Genomic DNA, 16,142 nt, shown 5'->3' on the forward strand with positions numbered 1-16,142 from the left:
CCCACTCCACCATCAGCACCCCCCCCTCTACACGCTGCCGGAGCATCGTCATGACGACAGAGGCCGGGAGGAGGCAGAAGGTCACCCGTCACCACGGGGGGGGACTTCCCTGGACGTCCATCGTCATGGCAGGTCGCCTGGCAACATACCCCCCCTTCCTTCCCGAGTTGGAGACGGTGAGCCTGATCCAGCCTGGTTCGGATCTGCACAGGCTCAGGTGAAATTTGGGTGTTTCACTCGGACACACCCCCATCAGAATCCTGAATGGCATGAACGCTTTTTCTACATGGGCACTGCCAACATCATGGTCATCATATCCTGTGTGAAACTATTGTTTACTCATGACCAAAAGTATTCGAACGTCCGACCGCAAGCTTCCAGTTTCCAAACAACAAATGTTAATAAAATAAAGTGACCTCAGCTCTTCTCAGAATTGCATCTGTGGGAATTTGTGCCCGCTCAGTCCCTGATGTTGGCCAGGAGAGCCTCAGTTGACGTTCCGGTTCATCCCAGAGCTGTTTAGTGGGGCTGAGGTCACGGCATCACAGTTCCAAAAACCAAAAGACTCCAGTGTCCTGCACAGAGGCTGAGAGCGGGTGGGGTTCCTTATGACCTTTAGTGTCCACAAATGAAAGCATGGCAGACTCACGTGCCTAATAGCTAACACACTATCTGGACAAAAGTATTGGGACGCCTCTTCTAATCACGAGTCCCACAACGGTCGCTTACAGGTGTAATAAATCGGTCATATAAAGGAATTGAATTCACTTACACTCACTCACACATCTAGTGCCAGTTTAGAGCGCCAGTCCAAATTGGGCATGTTTTGGAAGGTGGGAGCGAAGCGGCGCACCCTGGCGAAACCTAAGCGGGCGCAATAAGAACACGCCCAGACCTCCAGAACTCCAGAAGCAAAACTCAGACCCACTTTGTTAGGACCCGCGATGCTCTAGCGGTGCCAGACACTGGTATAGGAATTGGTATTGACTCCCAAAATTTTGGCACACTGGCACTCTGACAGGCCACGCCCACAAGAGACGAGCCACGAGGGACACTGGACGTTCGGTAGCATAAATGCAGAGGATGATGGGGGTGATGGGGATGATGGGGCGGGGGAGGCTGTTTAAGGCTTTCTGAGGTCCCGAGAGACCTCGGTGGATGTTGCAGCCACTGTTGCCCTGGCAACCACCCCAATATCTAAGGACTGCAGATGGGTGATGGAGGAGCGACTGACCGCTGTGGTGACCAACTCCAAACAAACACTGTTTATTTATTTGGGGAGGGTGGGGTAGAAGATAAAGGCTGAATGTAGGTACAGGGTGCCACCTTGCCCCAACCATCAGTCCTGGACGTGAGGTGTTATAAGGGTGTCGTGACACAATATTCCTGCATTTCTTCCTTTTTCTCCCAATTAGTCATAGCCAGTTCCTCTTCTGCTGCTAGAGACCCGATGGCGTACTGAGGAGGGTATATTCTCCTGACAGGCCCTCCCTCTGACGCGTGCACCCTCCACCGACCCCTTCTTATACCCCGTACTTTGGTGGATCGGCGAGTCACGTTCCTCCACTCCTGTACAGGCACCTTGAGCTACTAACCAGGGTCCTTACACAGCGTCAAAGACCACGCCCACTTTTTAGTCCCATCTTTGCCCACCCAGCAGACTAGTGGCCGATCCTCTCTGCACTGCTGATTGTGCTCAGTAGGGGGTGCCCAGCCGACCGGTAGCAGAACTGAGATTCAAACTTCTGAGCATTTATGAGGTTCAGCACTGATGTTGGGAGGCTCACAAGTAACAGTCAGTGTTCCAGTTCATCCCACAGGTGTTTAGTTGGGTTGATTTGAGAGAACATGACAAATTCGTAAAGCCAAATCTTTATGGACCTTGCCCGAGTAACCCTCATTCTACCCTTTATGAGGTTTTCAGTACGTCTACGATGTTTTGAATTACATTTTGGTGTAGGGGGGTCAACAGGTTCAAAGCAGAGAAAAGAGGAGGTGCAGGTACGGAAAGGTGGAAGGTTCAAGACCCGCAGACCTACCAGAAATCTCTAGTTCTGCTTCTGCTGCCTCAGTGGTGCCACCTCCAGCCTCAGTGCCCGGCTGGTTTCCTGGGTCACATGGTGGGCAGGACGGGATGAGGGGTGCACAGGAGGAACGTCGTGCTTCGTCTGGAACACACGAATGAATCCGGAAATCACGGCAAGCGAGAGGCATCGATACGAGAGAGAGGCAGGAGGGGCGGGTACGGTTCTGTACCAGGGGAAGCGGGCAGGGGGGCCAGCAGGGCATCGTTTATTCATTTATTAAGGTGAACGGCTGAATCAATATTCAGAAGAAAGTGGAGGTGACAGGTTTGATCTGTAATTCAGGCAGATTCGTGCCGGAGGGTTTGGTTCTGCGCGTCTGTGCCCTGATTGGTGCCATCCTGAGACGTGGCATCGCTGCCAGGAATGATGAGGGAGGGAGTGTTGCACATGAAAACCACCCCCTTTGCCCACGGTGCCCATCAGTGATCATCATTTCTGACTGTAATTCATCAGGAGGAGGTAAAGCAAACTGAGAATAAAGAGCCGTTTTGTCCTGACCAGGGTTGCTGTGGGTCCAGCACCACAAGGAAACCCTGAATGCAGGGCAGGAAGAGACCCATCATGCCCAGAACATCCAGTTCAGACCAGCCAGATTCTGTATTTGTGCCTGTTTGGTGATGAAAGCAACGTTTGGATTGCAGTCGTTGTTCCAATGCATCCCAAAGCTGTTTAATCAGGTTGAGATCAGAACATCATCTCTCTATCTCCATATCTAGTATCTAAGTCCTGGGGACTACAAGTGGTGAAGGAGTTACAATTGGGAATCAGAAATGACTAAATTGGGAGAAAAGGGGGCAAAATGCACATTAAATACACTACTGTTCAAAAGTATTGGGACACCCACCATGAGCTTGCCAAAACCGTCTGCATTTATATCGAATCGCCCTGTCTTTCCTTTGTAGCTTTAATATCATCCACTCCTCTGGGAAGCCTTTCTACAGGACTTTGTAGGGAATGTGTCTGTGGGAATTTGTGCTCGTTCTGATATTAGAAGAAAAGAGAAGTCCAGGCTCACAGTCTGAGTGTAATTCATCCCAAAAGTGTTTAGCTGCTTTGTGCACAACTAGTCAAACCAGTTTTTATATAGAGCTGCTTTGTGCTCAGGGGTGTAATAATGCTGAAAGAGACAGGGGACTTCCCCAAACTGTTGGCACAACATTAAAAGCGTATCATTTTCCTTACTGTATATAATTTTACATTTATAAATTTAATCAGGAGGGGCGTCCACATACTTTTGGCCATGTAGTGTACAGATTGTGATACAGAAGTGAACACTGTTTTATGGGGTTTTTTTTAACTTATTTTCATCAGTCACTTTATCCTGGTCAGGGTTGCAGGGGGTCCTGTCAGGCGTCTACATACTAAAGTACAGCCAAAAGAATCTGGACGCCTGATTATGAGCTTGTCGGACGTCTTGTTTTAAAAACAATCGAGATTAAAACAGCAACCTCTGTGTGATCTTCTCATCTAGAACCACAGCCGCTCTTCTGAGAAGCTTCATGCAAGACTTTGGAGTGTGTCTGTGGGGATTTGTGCCGGCTCATTTAGTTGATAGAGTCAGTTTAGTTGATAGAGAACAGGGACTTCCCTAAACTGTTGCCTCAATGTTAAAAGCATATTATTTACCCTACTGTATATAATTGTATACACCTGTTAGCAACGGATGTGACAGATACAGTTAAAGCCAGTCATCAGAAGGGGCGTCCACATACTTTTGACCATATAGTGAACATGTTCCTGAGAAGGACTGGGTGTGGTGACGGCTTCTCTGTGCCCGACTGATCCTGATCTCAGAATCCAAGACGTGAGCGGAACAGATTGGACGGATCAAGATCTAATCCCAACAAACACCAACAAACATACAGAATACTGGCAGCCAATCAGATCTCAGTCTAAACCAACACACCTACCAGTATGAGGGGCTGGGTGAGCACCAGCACACCAGTAAAGTGGGTCCAACACGCAGCCATTCACACAGTCCAGACCAATCAGACACTACCGTTCAGCCTACAGCAGTTCAGTCCTGTCCAATCAGCCTACAGCATTCAGTCCTGTCCAATCAGCCTACAGCAGTTTAGTCCTGTCCAATCAGCCTACAGCAGTTTAGTCCTGTCCAATCAGCCTACAGCAGTTTAGTCCTGTCCAATCAGCCTATAGCATTCAGTCCTGTCCAATCAGCCTACAGCAGTTTAGTCCTGTCCAATCAGCCTACAGCAGTTTAGTCCTGTCCAATCAGCCTACAGCATTCAGTCTTGTCCAATCAGCCTACAGCAGTTTAGTCCTGTCCAATCAGCCTATAGCATTCAGTCCTGTCCAATCAGCCTACAGCAGTTTAGTCCTGTCCAATCAGCCTATAGCATTCAGTCCTGTCCAATCAGCCTACAGCAGTTTAGTCCTGTCCAATCAGCCTACAGCAGTTTAGTCCTGTCCAATCAGCCTACAGCATTCAGTCCTGTCCAATCAGCCTACAGCAGTTTAGTCCTGTCCAATCAGCCTACAGCAGTTTAGTCCTGTCCAATCAGCCTACAGCATTCAGTCCTGTCCAATCAGCCTACAGCAGTTTAGTCCTGTCCAATCAGCCTACAGCAGTTTAGTCCTGTCCAATCAGCCTATAGCATTCAGTCCTGTCCAATCAGCCTACAGCAGTTTAGTCCTGTCCAATCAGCCTACAGCAGTTTAGTCCTGTCCAATCAGCCTACAGCATTCAGTCCTGTCCAATCAGCCTACAGCAGTTTAGTCCTGTCCAATCAGCCTACAGCAGTTTAGTCCTGTCCAATCAGCCTACAGCATTCAGTCCTGTCCAATCAGCTTACAGCAGTTTAGTCCTGTCCAATCAGCCTACAGCAGTTTAGTCCTGTCCAATCAGCCTACAGCAGTTTAGTCCTGTCCAATCAGCCTACAGCATTCAGTCTTGTCCAATCAGCCTACATCAGTTTAGTCCTGTCCAATCAGCCTATAGCATTCAGTCCTGTCCAATCAGCCTACAGCAGTTTAGTCCTGTCCAATCAGCCTATAGCATTCAGTCCTGTCCAATCAGCCTACAGCAGTTTAGTCCTGTCCAATCAGCCTACAGCAGTTTAGTCCTGTCCAATCAGCCTACAGCAGTTTAGTCCTGTCCAATCAGCCTACAGCAGTTTAGTCCTGTCCAATCAGCCTACAGCATTCAGTCCTGTCCAATCAGCCTACAGCAGTTTAGTCCTGTCCAATCAGCCTACAGCAGTTTAGTCCTGTCCAATCAGCCTACAGCATTCAGTCCTGTCCAATCAGCTTACAGCAGTTTAGTCCTGTCCAATCAGCCTACAGCAGTTTAGTCCTGTCCAATCAGCCTACAGCAGTTTAGTCCTGTCCAATCAGCCTACAGCAGTTTAGTCCTGTCCAATCAGCCTACAGCAGTTTAGTCCTGTCCAATCAGCCTACAGCAGTTTAGTCCTGTCCAATCAGCCTACAGCAGTTTAGTCCTGTCCAATCAATGGATTTGAACATAAAACCTCCCGGTAATGAAGTATCTATGTTGTGTCGCGTATTGTGATAATATTTGTCATTTTCCGTCTCTGCGTACGTGCCGCCGGGCAAACATCACCGTAACTGGCAGCTAATTTTTGCAAATGAATCCTGCCAGGCATGTGGCATCCTGCAAACACACTGCAGCAAGTGTGAAACACACACACACACACACACACACACACACACACACACCTCCACCCACGGTGTGTGAAATGCCAGTCTTTATAATAGCACCTGCACCGTGACCTTGAATGGTCATCAGTACCACCTTACACACACACACACGATCAGTACTGACGCTGTCCTGGAGCCCGGTGTGAACGCGTCTGTGCCAGAGGCTAAGGAGGGGTAAAGGCGGCATTGCTAATAGCTCAGCCTCCCCCCCACACGCACACATTAGCAGCGCAACAGCTAGCTAGCATCACACGAGCGTTCAAGCACATGTTCACCGCCTACACGTCGTAACATAGTGTGTGTCACCGCGCGTATGTGTGTGTGTGTTACTATACCTCGGATGCTGCAGCCTCCCGTCCGTTCCTTTTTTATCCTCTCACATCGTCGCCAGCTGCCAGAGTGGCACGCTCAGTATCAGTGACGCCACGTCTGTGATGCGTGTGCGTGTGTGTGTGCGTGTGTGTGTGTGTGTGTGTGTGTGTGCCGCACGGCTCTGAGAGCATCTCCTGGCTCTTCAATAGCCCGAGCATGGAATTACTCACGCTATCTCTCACACACACACACATGCGCGCATGCTCACCAGCACACACTCCCCCTTCCATTATCTAATGCTACACACACACACACACACACACACACACACACCCACCATAAACACTCGGTATATATTGCGTATTGACTTGTTGGCGCTTAATAGAACGGTTTACGGCTCACACACACACACACACACACACACACACTGGGCGTGCCGTTAGCGACGTTGAAACCATATTGAGCTTAGCATTGGAGCTTCGAGGCTAACGTAATAGCGCTACAGATTGTGCTAAAATGACAATATAAGCCGAATGGTGATATCAAGTAAGATTGTTGTTCACCTGTCCAGCCACTAGAGGGCAGCACTGGTTATATAGTGGCGGGGGGGGGGGGGGGGGGGGGACTCAACCTTTCAAACCGCTGTCGTTACTTCCTCTCTGAACCGCGTCTATGTCGACGTTTATAGCAGCTTTGCTTTAATGCTAGCGGGCGTGTTGGTTCAGCTGGACTATAGTTCGTGATTCAGACCACCGTTGGACCCCTGAGCAAGAAGCTCAACACACAATATCTTGCACTGTAACTGATCCCAAAACAATCGTCCGCTGAATGATACACTGTATTCAGTATTCAGTATTCGGACACCTGATCGTGAGCTTGTCGGACATCCCATGTCTGTGGGAATTTGTGCCCTTTAGGTCAGTACGGCTGGGCGCTGAATGATCAGTCGGTGTTCCGGTTCATCCCAGAGCTGTTGAGTGGGGCTGAGGTCAGGGCTCTGTGCAGGAAGCTGGGGGGCAGCTCAGTGGTTAAGGTACTTGACTAGTAATCAGAAGGTTGCTGGTTCGAGCCCCCCATCGCTACGTTGCCATTGTTGGGCCCCTGAGCGAGGCCCTTAACCCTCAATTGCTTGAATTATATTCAATGATAATTGTAAGTGGCGTCCCAATACTTTTGTCCATATAGCGTATGCTTTTGTATCTTTGCATCTGGCGACCCCTATTGTCTGGTCGAGGCTATGGTACGAGTGACAGAGAAATGAAACGGTCACGCGTACACTTTTTATAAAAACGCTATGCCATTTGATGCTCTGGGACTCCACCGAACCACAGCGGGAACCATCATCTCAAAACAAAAGTGTGAGGTCATGTGTCAGTGAGCTGAAGCTGAATACATCCGAAATACAAAAGCACATCTTCTTACTGTATCGAAACCAGAAGCACTCTTGCTAATCAACTACATGCGGGCGAAGAGGGCACAGAAGCAGGTACAGAAGAGGGCACAGCATGTCTGTGATTTGAATACCACGGTGGTATTAGGGGGATTAAAGGTATTACCGGCTCATTAGTGCCTCTTTGTGCTGTAAATGGAAATCGAATTTGCGGAAAGGGTCTGCTCTACCCTCTCCTCTTTTCTGTTGCCAGGCAACCGCCTATAGTACCACCCCCGAGCCCTCCACATGCGGGCACCGTTTCACCGGGAGCTCGTCTACACGCCCATCAGTCTGAATGCCGTGTTAGGTCAGCGGTACGAGGTTCTGATGCAGTGCAGCCGCACCTGCTGATCCTTCATCTGCATCCTTCATCACGTGGCACCTTTTTTTTGGGTGGCACCGTGGCTCGTTGCTCAGTGTTGATTGGTGGGTGACGGGTTCAGGGTGTGAGCAGAGTGGTCGTAAGAGCGCTGGTGCCACCTTGTGCCCAGAGTTCCAGTTTCTCCATAGAAAAGATAAATAAGGTCAAAAGAGGTCACTGCTGTGGAACAGTATGGCCAAAAGTATGTGGACACCTGACCTTCAGCTTGTGTGTGTGTGGGCGGGGTTATTGTACCTTCTCTCTGGTTCTTGCGTGACTGGCATTTCGAGCTGAGATGATTGACAGCTGCCTTCTGATCCAGAGCAGCTGAGACTGAGACTGGCGCAGCAGCTCCATCACATCAGGCTTCTTATCACGCATCCTGCAAACACACACACACACACACACACACACCGTCTCAAATACGTCATACGAACATCTGCATCTAGGGAACATCTGCATTAAGGAAACGTCTGCATCTAGGGAACATCATCTAGGGAACATCATCTAGGGAACATCATCTAGGGAACATCTGCAACTACGGAACTTCTTCATCTAATGAACGCCTGCATTTAAGGAACACATCCCCATCTAGATAACTCCTTCATATGGGGAACATCTGCATCATCTGCATCTAGGGAGCATCTGCATATTGTAAACATTGCATCTTGGTAGTATCTGCGTCTAGAAAGCATCTGCATCTGGGGAACATCTCCATCTAGTGAACATCTGCATCTAGGGAACTTAATCTAGGAACCTTCCTTGAAAAGTCTGCATTTACGGAACATCTGCAATATCTGCATCTAGGGAACATATGTATCATCTGCATCTAGGGAACATATGCATCATCTGCATCTAGGGAACATCTGCATCTAGTGAACATCTGCATCTAGGGAACGTCTTCATCTCGGGAACATCTGCATCTAGGGAGGAACATATGGGGAACATCTGCATCATCTGCATCTATGGAGCATCTGCATATTGTAAACATTGCATGTTGGGAACATCTGCGTCTATGGAACATCTCTATTGAGAGAACATCTGCATTGAGGGAACTTCATCTAGGGAACTTCTTCATCTAATGAACATCTGCATTTAAGGAACACATCTTCATCTAGGGAACGTCTTCATCTCGGGAACATCTGCATCTAGGGAACTTAATCTAGAGAAATTCCTTAAAAAATAAACTTCTGCATCTAGGGAACATCTGCATCATCTGCATCTAGTGAACATCTGCATCTAGGGAACGTCTTTATCTTGGGAACATCTGCATCTAGGGAACTTCTGTATATTGTAAACATTGCATCTTGGTAATATCTGCGTCTAGAAAGCATCTGCATCTGGGGAATGTCTCCATTCAGTGAACATCTGCATCTAGGGAACTTAATTTAGGAACCTTCCTTGAAAAGGGAATGTCTGCATCTACAGAACATCTGCAATATCTGCATCTAGGGAACATCTGCATCTAGGGAACATCTTCATCTAGGGAAGATCTGCATCTAGTGAACATCTGCATCTAGGGAACGTCTTCATCTTGGGAACATTTGCATCTAGTGAACATCTGCATCTAAGGAACTTCTTTATCTAGGTGACTCCTGCATGTAGTGAACATCTGCATCATCTGCATTTAGGGAACAACTGCATATTGTAAACATTGCATCTAGGAAACGTCTTTATCTAGGGAACATCTGCATCTCAGAAACATCTACATCTAGGAACTCCTTTATCAAGGGAGCTTCATCTAGTGAACATTGCATCTAGGAAACGTCTTCATCTAGTGAACATCTGCATCTAGGAAGCATCTGCATTTCATGAACTTTATCTAAGGAACTTCATCATATAAACATCTGCATCTAGGGAACTTAACAGTTCAACTCAATTATATAAAGGAAATGATATTCTTCCAACTTCTCTTCAACAGTTTAGGGAGGGCCCTTTCCTGCATTCAGTCAAAAGATGACAACATTAGTACGGCTGGGTGCTGACATCGGTCAGGACAGTATCAGTTGATGTTCCGGTTCATCCCAGAGCTGTTAAGTGGTGTTGAAATCAGGGCTCTGTGCAGGAAACTTTTCTTCACGTCTTTATAGAGCTCACTCATGCTGGAACAGGAAAGAGCCTTCCCTAAACTGTTGCAGCAAAGTCAGATTATTTCTTTATATTGTTGATTTATTACACCTGTTAGTGACTGTTGAGGAGTTCAGGTCCTGGTGGGAGAGCTGGCCTGGCGAGGGTGTTGTGCAACTGGCAGGACGTCTACAGAGCAAACAGGGAGTGCAAAAAGGTACAAATATAAATAAATAATGACATTAATAATGATAAAATGATAACAATCATTTTAATTAATTACCGGCTTGATTAATTGTTGATTAATTGATTAATTATAAAATGACAAGTCTCATTCTCATCTGACAGCAAAATACATTAAATTATAAACAATTAATTTAGAACAGCGATGTAAAACAGCATCCAATCAGACTCAGCGTGTGAGAGGGTGAAAATTTGGGCGGGTCATTCTTACATAATAAATACTTAAATTTAAATATTTAAATACTGAAATATATTTATTTAAATAACTATTAAAGTCGCGTCACACATCATTCTTTCTCCTGAGCGTACCTGAGCTCTCGTCCCAGTCCTCTCCTCCTGTGTGAATGCTTCGAGGATGTATTTATCCTTCTTCCTCCTCAGCGAGAGCAGCTAAATAGTGCAGGATGTACCCGGAGCTGCTGGTACAGATCATACCCGAGGTTCTGAATTTATGCCACCGGTGGGCACAAAGAGGAAGACGGGCACCTAATGTCTATCGGTCCTGTTCGGTGTCCTGTTCGGTTTGTTTGTGTGAAGGCTGCAGTAGGAAAATGTTTTTATGGGCGCGGTGGAGACTCCAGTGTGTTACGTTCATCTCTCAGTTTCGGAGCGGGCACTGCATGCTGTGTGACCATATGTCAGAGCAGGTACCAACGAGATGGTCAGTGATCAAAGGAAACCAAAAAGGAAAGATTCTTCAGATAGAAGATGCTCTGTATACAGTATAAAGCAGTTTTGCAGAAAGACCTTGAACTCTGGAAACCTAATCAGAAGTCGAAGATGCTGTTGGGAGGTCGTGTACCTGTGTGCATGTCTGATAGGAATCAGGTCCAATTTTAGACCAGACCTCCCAGTCATCATGGCTTTTAATATCCTGGTTTGTAAGATTCGTGCATCATCAGATTGACCCTACAACACTATCAGGTCATGTCAAATTTATTTGTGTAGCGCTTTTTGCAATAAACATCGTCTCAAAGCAACTTTACAGCATCCAGGACCAACAAACCAAAAACCTCTGCTGAGCAGCGGAGGGCGACGATGGCAAGGAAAAACTTCCTTACAATTACAGGAAAAAACCTTAAGAGGAACCAGAATCCTTATGCCTGGTTCACACTACACGATTTTTGCCATTATTTTCGCTCCGCGGCTGGTCGGCACTAGATTTGCCGGCTCGGGAACAACTCGGTGTTCGCTCGGCGATCAAAACTCGGCTTTCAATCGCTATGTGTGAACTACTCAACAACCAAAGAAATATATCTAGCATGTCAGATATCTGGATCTGAGTTGCATGACTGGCAATGAGTGATATGTCGAACAGTCAATGAGAACGTAAGATACGGTGTGAGGGGAAACGCAGGAGAGGAGTGTAAAAAGATGGTACGGGGCATAATATAGTTTATATCAGAATACATCAGCACACACACAAGTTTTACAGTATTTCTGACCTGATCGTTCTCTACAAAACACCCACGCTGCATCGCAAACAATATTTATTAACCTCCGACTCACTATAGAACAATCCCTGCTGGTTGTGTTGCCAAATCCACTCAGATTCATTTATTTTTCCTCTTTGATTTTATTCTGCACATCAGCACACAAACTTTTATCGCTTGCTTCTTGTTGACGTGTAAAAAAAATCCCTGACTAAGGAATAATTATTTTTCATAAAATCACCTGTTCCACAACTATTGGCACCCCTAACAATTCCTAGAAAATAAATGTAATTAAAGCATTTCTGTCATTTCTACTGTAGTTCATAAAGTTGATCACAGTATCTAGGAACCTTTAATTAGTAATTCATCACTTCCTGTTTCCCTGGGGTATAAATATGACGTGACACACAGGCCTGTTTCTCTTATCCACTCTTCAACATGGGAGAGACGAGAGAACACACCATTCAAGTAGGGCAGATGTGTGTCGACCTTCATAAGTCAGACAATGGCTACAAGAAAATAGCCACTCGCCTACACCTGCCCATATCTACAGTCAGAGGAATCATCAAGAAGTTTAAAACAACTGGAACATGAACCTGCATGTTACACTTAACATACTGGAGGTCCAAAATTTTCTTTCAAATAATAGGTTATATGTGTGCTTTAAACCACACAAGCCCACCAACAACCCAGGTAAAACCCTGCATCTGTGCCATCATGTTTAGTTATTGTAGCATTCTGTTAACTACAGATTTAAAATATGAAATTAAAAACAGGTTTTTTTATTCCAGGGAAATGTTCACATGTTAAGGAGGGCTGCTGAGGTAGAGAGAGTCTCAGTGTATTTGCCTTCATTCACATCAGCACAAAAGGATGGGTCGCCCATATTCAAGTTTATAATAGTGGCAACAAGTTTGACATTTAGTACACTGCTCCACAACCAGATTCACACAACCTCAATGTTTTTGTAGCCCATATCCTAAATCAATTGAAGTAAGTGCTAGTTGACTTTTTTATTAAAATATATTGTGTTGAAAATATATTTGTGTAAAAATATATTATGGAACAACTCGCTTTTTTCAGTTCTAGTGCTGACAATATCTATTCATTTATCCACCTTTGTGCCCTCTGTATGCTTAAAGCCCTGACTGTTATCACATTTTATTGGTGTGTTCACCTGAGCTAATTTGCAAAATAGATGTACTGCAGCATAAAATAAAGAAGTTAAAGAGAGAGAACATCTGTCTGAGGCAGTGCATTAGTGCAGGTGAAGGTAAGTCATGTTTTTCAGCAATAAATATTTTGTGCACCATAAAAATTTAACTTTAACTCCTGCTTAGGCTCAATCAATGTTGTGACCATAAAAGTATTTCTTTTCTTTTTAAAGATCTTTTTTCAGTTCATTAAAAAAAACATTAATAGAGTTTAATACCATATTGCAGAGTTGTACCAAGAGACTGTAAGAAAAGTGCTCCTCCCAAGTGAAGGATTTAATCTGACCAGTCAAACCAGCTGCTGACTCACAATCAGAACCATAACAGGTAAGTTTATAGAGCCTCACATTAGAATGTTTAAGCAATATGGCACAAGTGAGAGTGGTGATACATTCTTAATAATATGGGTGAGCAAAACAACATCTGGTTATATGGACTGTACTCTGCTAGATGTGAACATTTAGATGGAACAGTACTTGGGCTGAGAATGATGACGTTTCTCAAGTCCATGAGAATGGAAGAACAGAGAAGAGCAAAAATTGAGGAAGAAACCAATAGCTGATCTGTTGCTGCACAGTTTGTGTTAGTCGTCCTCTAGTCCTTCATCAGTGCAAAAACTGATTTTTATTCATAACTTCAATAGCATTTCAAGTATTCAGCATATTAATAACTTCAATAGCTTTTAAAATATGCATCAAATTGCTCCAAAACAAGTTGTATTTTATCAAGTGTAGCCCACATTACATAACACAGCACTTATACTGACACTTTTACCCTTCATTACATAATAAAAACAGATTTTTATTCATAACTTCAATAGCATTTAAAGTATTCAGCATATTAATAACTTTAATAGCTTTTAAAATATTCATGAAATTGCTCCAAAACAAGTTGTATTTCATCCAATCTAACCCACATTACATACTACAACTCTTATACTGACACTTTTACCTTTTATTAAATAATTGGTTGGGTGGTTCAAGACTGTAGTATATTAGAATTGTATTTGGTGACATATAACTGTAAGTTAGTTAACGATTAGAAGGTGGCAGTAAATACTTAATGACTATATAAGATAATGAGGGTAGAATTACTAAGTGAATGCACATGTAACGGGTTGACATAATGAATGTGTGTGTGTGTGTGTGTGTGTGTGTGTATGTTGAGAATAAATGTGCATAGTTTCTCTCTGTGCCTGCAATCTCCTTTATCCAATATATCACAGAGACAGAGGGATTAACATTATCTGTAGTTATGTTAAAAGTATGTTAAAGTAACATTTAAAACATTAAAAAATGTTTTTGAGTATGTTCTTTAACTTGTAATAAATGTCTTGAGAATATTAAGAAAACTGACAAAATAACGTTGAAGGAACGTTCTAATAAAACATTCATACAACCAAAATGGAATGTTAAGGGAACGTTCAGAGGACCTTATTTAAAATGTTCTTAGAACATTCCAAGACAACGTTTCCAGAACGTTAAATAAGTTTAAAACAGTTTAAAACACTGATGCTCGCCTACAAAGCCAAAAATGGAGCAGCCCCAAGCTACCTTCGCGGTCTAATCAAACCCCGCTCTGTACCACGCAACCTCCGAGCCTCTAGTCTCGCCCGACTTGAGCCTCCATCCAGGACTAAAGGAAGACGAGCATCAAGGCTCTTCTCTGTTCTAGCACCCAAGTGGTGGAACTAACTTCCTCTGTCTGTCCGAACATCTGAGTCTCTCGCTGTCTCTAAAAAACGATTAAAAACCTTCATCACCTTTTTACTAAGCACTTAAGCTGACTTGTACTTATTTACTAACAATTTTTTTCCATTTCCAAAAATCATTTTCAGCAGATTTGTGTTCTTCGACTGTTGTTTACTTAAACTACAGAAATGAAATGTTTACTATGGAAGCTCTTCTGTAAGTCACTCTGGATAAGAGCATCTGCTAAATGCAGAAAATGTTAAATTATGGTTGCAAATGAGGTTTAGGTAACGTTCTATGAACGTTTTCATAACTTTAAAAAAACGTTCTGAGAACATCAAGAAAACTGGACAAAATAACGTTGAAGGAACGTTCTAATAAAACATTCATACAACCATAATGGAACGTTTGGGGAACGTTCTCAGAACGTAATTTTGTTAGCTGGGTATAGACCTTTTTGAATCGTAGTTCATGGTAACCTAATAAATAAATAATTCTGGTTCATAAACGAAGTCCACAGTGCCGCATCATCTGCAGTGTTTAATAATAATAATAATAATAATAATACATTTTATTTATATAGCGCTTTTCAAGATACTCAAAGACGCTTTACATAAGACAAATAATCAAAACAAATACGTACATACACCATACAAATCATAGTACAAAATCAAAATAGTACATCAACATCAAGAATAATTAAGATAAAAACAAAGAGAGCAGCATAAGACAGTTCATTAAAAATTAGCTAAATTATGAGAGAGAACAACAAATATAGAACAATTTCTTAAAATTAGACAGAAACAGGACAGATTTACATGCAATCAGGAAACTGAAAACTTTACAAGTTTTAGGATCTAGGACTTCACATTTCTGTCGTGATCTAAGTATAAAAACTATTAAAAAGAATAGCACAAATAAAAGCATTTATTTTGTGTTGTTACAAGTTAAATGCCACTCTGAATAGATGAGTTTTGAGAAGTGACTTGAATTTGGACAGGTCAGGACAATCTCGTAGGTGTTTGGGGAGAGCATTCCATAAAGATGGAGCAGCTATGGAAAAGGCCCTGTCACCCCAGGTCCGGTGCTTGGTCCTAGAGGGTATGGACAGTAGGTTAGCCTCAGAAGAGCGAAGGCTACGGGAGGGAATGTGCTGATGGAGCAGGTCGGTGAGGTAGGATGGGGCCTGATTATGGAGAGCTTTGTGAGTGAATAGAAGAATTTTGAATTGAATGCGTTGAGCAACGGGAAGCCAATGAAGTTTTTGTAGAACAGGTGTAATATGATCACGGGAGCGAGTATGAGTAAGGAGGCGAGCAGCTGAATTCTGGATATACTGAAGTTTTTTTAGGATTTTGTTAGATGTACCATAAAGGATGCTATTGCAATAATCAATTCTGGATGTAATAAAAGCATGAATCAAGGTTTCGGCGGCAGAAAAGGAGAGTGATGGACGTAGACGTGCTATGTTTTTTAGATGAAAGAAAGCAGTTTTGGTGATGTGATTTACATGGCGGTCAAAAGAGAGGTTGCTATCAAAAATTACACCAAGATTTCGGATGTTAGAAGACGGAGACAAAGTGTCATTATCAATGGTAATTTGAAAATTTTTTGTGGTTTTTGC

Source organism: Trichomycterus rosablanca, chromosome 16 (assembly GCF_030014385.1).
Source record: "Trichomycterus rosablanca isolate fTriRos1 chromosome 16, fTriRos1.hap1, whole genome shotgun sequence".
Taxonomy (NCBI): Eukaryota; Metazoa; Chordata; class Actinopteri; order Siluriformes; family Trichomycteridae; genus Trichomycterus; species Trichomycterus rosablanca.